The sequence below is a fragment of the Calonectris borealis genome, unplaced genomic scaffold, assembly GCF_964195595.1.
Source record: "Calonectris borealis unplaced genomic scaffold, bCalBor7.hap1.2 HAP1_SCAFFOLD_40, whole genome shotgun sequence".
In the NCBI taxonomy this organism is placed as follows: domain Eukaryota; kingdom Metazoa; phylum Chordata; class Aves; order Procellariiformes; family Procellariidae; genus Calonectris; species Calonectris borealis.
In genome coordinates this window covers 371,930-380,353 of record NW_027441454.1, presented here as the reverse complement: position 1 = coordinate 380,353, position 8,424 = coordinate 371,930, and the positions used below count along the sequence as shown (strand labels likewise).

At 57.1% G+C, this 8,424-nt stretch overlaps 2 non-coding genes across 2 annotated transcripts; both read left to right on the top strand.

Annotated features, from left to right (window-relative positions):
- Positions 1–2,427: 2,427 nt before the first annotated feature.
- Positions 2,428–2,500, top strand: TRNAF-GAA (transfer RNA phenylalanine (anticodon GAA)). The gene has a single exon. It is a non-coding gene; the product is annotated as a tRNA-Phe (tRNA).
- Positions 2,501–4,593: 2,093 nt separating this feature from the next.
- On the top strand, positions 4,594–4,665 carry TRNAA-CGC (transfer RNA alanine (anticodon CGC)). The gene has a single exon. It is a non-coding gene; the product is annotated as a tRNA-Ala (tRNA).
- Positions 4,666–8,424: the final 3,759 nt, after the last annotated feature.

Sequence of the window (8,424 nt, the reverse complement as noted above, 5' to 3'; positions counted from 1 at the left end):
TATCACATCCCCTACCATGCACCAGCCTCCGGGAAAATCGAACGATACAACGGGCTGCTAAAGACAACACTGAGGGCAATGGGTGGTGGGACATTCAAGCATTGGGACACACATTTAGCAAAGGCCACCTGGTTAGTCAACACCAGGGGATCTGTCACTCGAGCTGGCCCTGCCCAATCCAAACCCTTACGTACTGTAGAGGGGGATAAAGTCCCTGTCGTGCACATAAGAAATATGCTGGGGAAGGCAGTCTGGGTTGCTCCTGCCTCTGGCAAGGGAAAACCCATCCGTGGGATTGCTTTTGCTCAAGGACCTGGGTGCACTTGGTGGGTGATGCGAAAGGATGGGCAAGTCCGGTGTGTACCTCAAGGGGATTTGATTTTGGGTGAAAATAGCTAATGAACTGAATGTATGGTGTTAAATGTTATATGATATTGTATATCATTATTTCTATGGTTGCTATCAATGGTATAGCAGTAAAAATCACCCAGATTAATGAAGAATGAACTAACTCTGATGAAACCGAGCAAAGTGCAACGATGATAGAACCAGGCGAGCGCAGCAGTACCAAAATGAGAACTGGCTTCAAGATGCAACGGCCCAACACCACACAGCATCTCTCCTGCCCTGAAAGACTGTTATGACAGATAGAGCCCAAAGTCATGGACTAAATGAACTCAATGGACATTTCAGAGGGATGTCCCTTGGACTAAGGGAATCATATCTGTGTGTATATATAAATATAAAGACAAGAAAGGTGATGGTGATTAATTAGAATGTATTGGAAATCGTGAAACCTAAGCATGACGTAAATGGTATAGCATAAGGGGTGGATACTGTCCTGGTTTCAGCTGGGATAGAGTTAAATTTCTTCCTAGTGCTGTGTTTTGGATTCAGTATGAGAAGAATGCTGATAAGACACTGATGTTTTCAGTTGTTGCTAAGTATCTTGTCAAGGACAACTACCCTCTGCTACCAAGCTAGACTGGGAGGAGGGAACACAGCCAGGACAGCCAGCCCAGCTGGCCAACGGGGTATTCCATACCATGTGACGTCATGCTCAGTATATGAACGGTAGGCGTGATCCAGGAAGTACCGATCGCTACTTGGTTATCGGTCAGCGCGGGTGGTGAGCAATTGCATTGTGCATCACTCCTTTTGTATATTCTATCATTATCATTATTATTTTCCCTTTTCTGTTCTATTAAACTGTCTTTATCTCAACTCACGAGTTTTTCTCACTCTTACCTTTCCGATTCACCTCCTCTTTTACTAGCAAGACCGGCCTTCAGGAATACCAGGTGCCAGAGATGAGGGGGGCAAGTCTGGAGCCCAGCAGACATACTCCTGGTGGAAGAGGATCAGGTCAGGGAATACTTACGTGACCTGGATATGCATAAGTCCATGGGCCCTGGTGCGATGCACCCATGAGTGCTGAGGGAGCTGGCAGATGTCCTTGTCAGGACACTCTCAATAATCTTTTATCAATCATTGAAACTGGGGGAAGTGCCTGAAGACTGGAAGAAATCAAATGTCACTCCTATTTTCAAGAAGGGCAAGAAGGAGGACCTGGGGAACTACAGGCCAGTCAGCCTCTCCTCGATCCCTGGGAAGGTGATAGAGCACCTAATCCTGGAAAATATTTCCAGGTACATTGCACTGGTTTTGGCTGAGATGGAGTTAATTTTCTGCAGAGTTAATTTTCTGCAGCTCTCACAGACCATGGGTGCTATGGTTGGGATTTGTGACCAACACAGTGTTGGTGTGGTCTTTTCCTGCAGCCCATGGAGAAGACCATAGTGGAGAAGGTAATCCCCGCAGTCCGTGGAGGAGCCAACACCAGAGAAATTGAATAATTCCTGGAAGAACTGTGGCCTGTGGAGAGCCCACAGTGGAGCAGGTTCACCTCAAAGGACTGTAGCTTGTAGGAGGGACCCCATGGGAAAAGTGTGAGAAGGAAGGAGCAGCAGAGAGGAACTGTTATGGCCTGACTACAACCCCCATTCCCCATCTGCTAGCGCTGCTCAAGGGGGAGGAGGTAGAAGAGCTGGGAACAAAGGAGGGAAGTTGAGCTGGGGCAAAAAGGGTGGGGAGGAGGCCTTCCATGGGGAAGGAGATAAGGTCTTCCAACAGCCCCACACTTCTTCCACCCTCAGCCTGTGCAGTTCCACGTGCTTGGCCTGCCCCCTTGCTTTGCCACTGTCGTGTTGGTCCTAAAGTCCCCCACACATTTTGGCATGGCCAGTGTAAGCTGGCCTGCACCCAAATCTGGAGCCCACCTGGCCATGGAGGCAGGGAGAGGCCAGGTCCCCTCTGCCCAGGGCTGGGAGCAGCTTCTCCCTGGGAACCTCCCCAAGGAATGCTCCTCACGTGTGTCAGCGTGTGGCCTGGCAGGGGTGGAACTGGGACAAGGGCTGCTGGAACAGGGCCTAAGTAGCTCAGCTGGGAGAGCATTAGACTGAAGATCTAAAGGTCCCTGGTTCAACCCTGGGCTTCTGCAGGAGTTTCCTCCCTTAGTTTTTTGCAGAGCCTCTCTGCCTTCTTCCAGCCTACCCTGGCCCTCCTTGCTCCTTCACCTCTTGCCAGAGCACTGCCCCTGCACTGTAGCTGCAGATCTGCGGGTTAGAAGGAGCCTTCCTCTTGCACCACAAGTCCCCAGCCTCCCTCTGGGCAGGACTCTACATTCAGTGCTTCTTTGGGGTGGTCTCCATCTGTCGCTCCTTCCCTGCTCCACAGCAACTGGGATCTTTCCTTTGTGGGGTCTCTGCAAAGACCTTGTCTCTCTCCTCTTTGTCATTCTTGATGGTGCGCAGACAGCTCCCATCCTCACACACATCCTTCGCCTGGACCTTCACCTGGCAGTACCCAGACCAGAACATACTGCCCATCGGGGAGACCACTGTCCCCCCAGTCCCAGGGAGACGCACTCCCTGGAGCTGAGGCCCCAATGGCAGCATCCTCCCTCCCTCTTGTCACAGCAAGACCTCTGACGTGCCAAGGACAGAGGACAAAGCCATGCCCAAATATACTCACCCACCAGACTGGACTGTCTAGACCAGCCGCAGCCCCCCACAGCCATCAGTCCCTGCACAGAGGAAGAAAGACCTGCTCATGAGCTCCAACAAGCTGCAGGGCTCCCCTCTTGCAGCCTCCTGCTGTTACAGAACCTTGTTCGCCCATCAGGAACACAGTGACAGTTGTGACCCAGGCCATCTCCCTCTGTCTCCAGTCTCAGCCTCTCCCCAGTCAGGCCAAGGAATGGCACATACTGGGCTATAGTCCCACAGCAACATGCATGTTCTAACCCTGTGCAGTTCTGGTGCCTCATAGCCGGCTCCTCAGGGATGCACCTCCAGAGAAGTTTGGCTTTTGTCGTGAGTGAGCGCAAGTGCGAGGAGGGGAGAGGTAGAGACTGTCTGTCCAAGCAAAGTTACTGTCTCGTCAGCTTTGAGCACGAGCTTGAAAATGCTTGGCCGCAGGGGTAGTGCCTGCAGGATTATCACTGCTCCAAAAGAGTCCTTCTAGATCTTTCTGGAGCAAGAACGGGAGAGTCGTTGCTGAGGATAGGTTTTGGGGCCATGTATGCAAAGCAGAAGAGATGAGCAGTGCATCCCCTTAACTCCACTCAGCGACTCCAGAAGTTCACAGTGACTGTGGTCTGGTTTTGATTCCCCTAAACCCTCTCTGCTAGGCAGGGGCTCAGCAGGGAAAAATCTATGGCATTGGGCAACACAATTGCCCCAGCTGTACCACCATGAGGACACCATCCCTGCGTGTGGTTGTCCTGGTTTCAGCTGGCATAGAGTTAAATTTCAGCGAGCAGCTGTGTGGTGTTTGGCTCCCTGCCGGGTTAAACCACTCCAGCGGTCAAACCCTCACCTTTGAGTTAAGAGCTGCACATGCCCACCCCCCCTGCCACAGAGACCCCAGCCAGGGCCGTCCAGGGCACTGCTTTGCTGTCAGGACAGTCACCAGTGCTGGAGGAACGGGAAGGTCCCTGAGCCCAACCCACCTCCCCAGCCCCGTGGAGATGGAAGCCTGTGGTCCAACTCACCTCCAGGGAGGCTGGGAACAGAGGGGTGCAGGGGGAGGCCCGGTGCCCGGAGGAGGGCGTGTAAGATGTCTGCCTCCATGTCCCCTCCATGGCATGCCCTGGGATGCCATCAGAGCCTGGGGGCACATCAACCCAGGGAGCGCATTTCCCTCACCCTGCTGCACTGCTCCTGCTGTGGAGTTCGGGACAGATGTGGCCCAAAGGGGTGTTGCTCTGGGTGGCAGAGGAGGCTCAGGGGAAGGGGTTTTCTCCTCTTCATTGACCCATGCTGGAGTGGGCCCGAGCGTGGGAGCAGCACCCGCAGCAAGAGCCTTCTCCTGCCCCCTTGCCCTGCAGAGATGTTGAAGGGGCAGCGCTCTGCAGTGCAGCCCTGTGCCAGGATCAGACCCCAGCGGAGATGCAGTCCCAACTTCTGCCATCTCAGGAGGATTCGAGTGCTGTTTTCTGCAGAGGGTGCCTGGGCACCCAGGGGACAACAGGGCTGTGCTGTCATAGACACGTCACGGGAGGAGGGTGTCTCTGCCGCTGGCCGGTGTCAAGGGGATGTAGCTCAGTGGCAGAGCGCCTGCTTCGCATGTGGAAGGTCCTGGGTTCAACCCCCAGCATCTCCAGGGGTGCTTTTGCCCTGACTCCCCAGCCTCAGGCAGGTGTGGGCTGGAGCTGGGCACTGGTCCTCCTGCCCACCCAGGGCTGGCTGTGAGGTGAGGAGGGCTGTGGGAGGGCTGTGTGCCCTGCTGAGTCCTCTCCTGGAGGAGAAGCTGTGCTGGACCTGAGCTCAGGGTACTGCCCTGCGCCACAGACCCACCCCACCCGCTGCCCAGGGACAATGCTTGGCAGCAGAGTGTGCTTGTGGGGAGACCCAGGGAGGGGACAGATGTCAGCAGCACACTACAATCCTTTCTGGCTGCACCGAGAGATGTGGTGTGAGGGTGCTGGTCCAGCCCAGGTGTCCTCTGGGACCAGGGCCACTCTGCCCTGGTGGCTTTCCAGGGGTAAGGATCTGAGATTGTCTCCAGGTGGAGACCCCATACCACATGGGAAGCACCCCTCTGTGCCAGCAGGTAGGGGCGTCTGAGTTGGACAAGCCTGGGCAGGGCTGTGGGACTCCCAGCTGGAGGAATGACATTTCTTACCCTGAGCCTGTCTCCAGGTCCTTCTTCCACCATCACTGCTGGCTTGAGCAGAGCTTCAGCTCAGGGAACCTGGAAATGCTGAGGTCAGGCACAGCCCTGCAGAGGTGGGACTGGTGGGGCCGGTGCCCACCTCTTGTTCCTGGGGTGTTTGGTGTCTCTGTCGACGCTGTGCCGGTGGGATCAGGGAGGCACAGGCCTGTCCGCAGCCGTGCACAGGCGGGGAGGGCCAGATGGTGCCTCGGCTGCTCCCCCGGCAAAAACACCCGCAACAAAAATGGGGTGTGAGACACCTTCCACTGCAGGGTGCCCAGCCCCTGGAAATGGTGACCCCAGACTAAGAGCAATAAGGTTGCTCTGCCATGGGCTTTCCACAGCCGTGCTCTGCCTGGCGTGGGGCAGCAGTGCTGAGGGTTGGTCTCCCTGTGACCGCCCTCAGTTCCCCCTCGGGAGCTGCAGGAGAAACCACCGGTCTGGGGCACAGTGACAATCCTGCTTTGCTGCAGAGAATGGACCCATCCTGCAGGGCCAGACTGTTCAGGTCCCAAAATGCCATGAAACAGGCTCTTTCTGCTCAGGTGTGCTGCCCCCCAAGCACACCCAGGCCTGTGGCTTATCTCCACGAGGAATAGGAGGCAAACCTTTACCAGGTGCCAGAGTAAGGGAGAAATATTCCACCTGTGGGAGGGCAGAGCTGGTGGAGAGGTGGCACAGGACAGGCACTGGGCTCTTTTCCCCGGTCCCCACTTGGGCCACCTTGAGTCTGAAGGTCAATGTCCATGCTGCCCATAGGCCCCCACCGTCCTGCGTTCAGAAGAGAACACTCCCCTCTTCTTCTTTACTTCACTTTTATACCGTATTTCTCCGAGATGCAGGGCTGGAGCTTACCCTAGTGGGAGTTTTCCAGGGGAAGTAGGCTGGGTTTGCAGTGCCCATGTATGTCACCCATCACCGTGGGAGTCTCACCCTGGGCACGCTGCTCTCCCACAGGGGCTGCCAGCAAAAAGGCTCCAGGGTATGGAGCAGAGGGATGTGGCAGCCTGGGCTTCCTCCAGATCCCCCCAGGGTCGCCCCAGGGGTGGAGTAGCTCCCAGCAGGGAACGGGGCAATGATGAAGTGGGAGAGGATGTTGGCAAGAGCTGCCTCCTGCCCTCTCCTCCTCCAGGGCCAGACCCTGCTGTTGGCAGCAGTCCTGAGCTGCAGCAGCTCCCACAGGGAGCCAACGCACCTTCCAGCCTGCAGCAGAGGAGCCTTTCAGGGAGGAGCCGGAGGGTGTGCAGACCCACCAGCGGGAGAGGGAGGGCACTTTGGGCTCCAGGTCCTGCCCAAGTGCAAAGCCTTCTCCCCGCCTGACTCCTATGTAAGAGGGTTTTCTGCCCATGGGCACTGGGGCTGGTGAAAGCCCTGGCCAAGGTAGAGGGACCCTGGCTCACCTCCCAGCAGCACCTCTTTTAGGGGAGGGACACAAAATCTCCTCTGCCACGGAAACGTTCCTGCATGAGCGTCCTCCTGGATGGGCCCTTCTCCAGGCCAGGGGCTAGGCCATGGCTTTTGGCTGCTGCACGCATCTCATGGGGATCCTTTCTCCATCCCCCTGGCCCTCCAACAGTGCTGAGGGAAAGGTGCCCCCAAGCCCCCTGCTCCCATCCCTCCTGTACCTGCACACGAGTGCTGCCCCGACACAAGCCCAGCAGGATTATTCCCCAGGGACCATGGGCTCTCGCAGCCCCACAGCCTGACCCCAAGCCTGCTGTCCCTGAGACGCGCCCCTTCCCTACCACCGTGTCCTTCTTCTCTGCGCCCCCTCATCAGACTCAGGGAGACAACCCGACACCTGGGCCCGCGAGCACCAGCTCTGGCTCAAAGCCCTCACAGACTTTTCATAGGAACAAATATGGATGCACCGTGTAAAAATGGGAATAAAGATAGAGGAAACGCCAGGCGGTTTCTGCTGCCCATGGCACAGGGAGATGTTTCACAGCTCACAGCTCTCCCAGCTGCACAGACCTCTCCTCCCTCCTGGCGGCACCCAGCGGCACAGCAGAGATGGGCTCTGCTGGCCTGGGGCTCAGGGACGGTTGCGTAGCAAGCTCTGGTGTCACAGCCTTTGTGTCCTCACGGGGATGTGCCAGGGACACCTCTTCAGCATCGTCATAGCCCATGCTCCCCAGGGTCAGGGATGAGGTGTCTCCTTCAGCTCCAGGGACCCTGTCACTTCTCCGGGAGCACAGGCTACCCCCTGCAAGCAGCAAGGCAGGACATTGCAGTTCGTCCCATGGGGTCTGTACATCACCTTCCTCCCTGCTCCTCACCACATTCAGCTCCTTCTCCCACGCCCAGTCCCTCCAAGGAAAACTCCTGGCTCAGCTTCCCCCTTCCCGGGAGGTTTGGGTGTCAGTACGGTAGAGACTTGGGTGGCACCAGGGACAGCACCCCAGGAACCAGCAGCGCTCTCTTTCCCTCTCACCTCCCAGTGCATCCTTGGGCCCTGCTCCCTCCTCTGGTGCCCTGGGCATTTCCCAAGCTCCCTGCCCAGGGGCAGCATCATCGCCAGAGTCAGAAACCTCCCTGGCATCATCATAGCCATCTGCTGGGTCACCTCCGGGCAGGACAAGAACATCTGAAAGGAGAGGGGAACTGGTGACAGTGAGAAGATAGGTCCTGCAGAGCAGAGGAGGGGAGGACGAGCAGGGACAGAGGGCTGAGACACTGCTCTTGGCAGCACCATGTCCTCCCCATCTCTGACGGTGACGCTCAGTGACACCTCTGTCTATCACATGTCTGCAGGGAGATCAACCCCTTCCTGCCTCCGTTACCTGGTGCTGATCCCAGACCATCCTCCTCCTCGGTGTTCCCAGGGTAGGGCTGCAGCTGGCTCGGGGATTCCTCTGAATAGGAGTCTGGAGAGATGCACAGCGGGGGTCAGGGAGTGAGCCCCACTGCCCTGCCGCATGGTCAGCACTGCGGGGGAAGGGGGACCCACAGAGCTGGGGCTGCATGGGGAGGAAGGCTGGGAATTGACCCTGCTCCCCTGGGACAAACACTGTCTCAAAGCTGCTCCCAGAGCTGCCCTAGGACAGCCCCTTCCCTCACTCCTCGGGTGCCCCATTGGGTGCAGGGGCAGGAAGAGAGGGGCTGTCCAGCTGGTTGGGGGAAGCTCCTCTCCCGGGCCCAGGGCCTCGATGCTCTCCCCACAGACCACATGGCCCCAGCGCTGCAGGAACCATGGGCTGGGGGGCT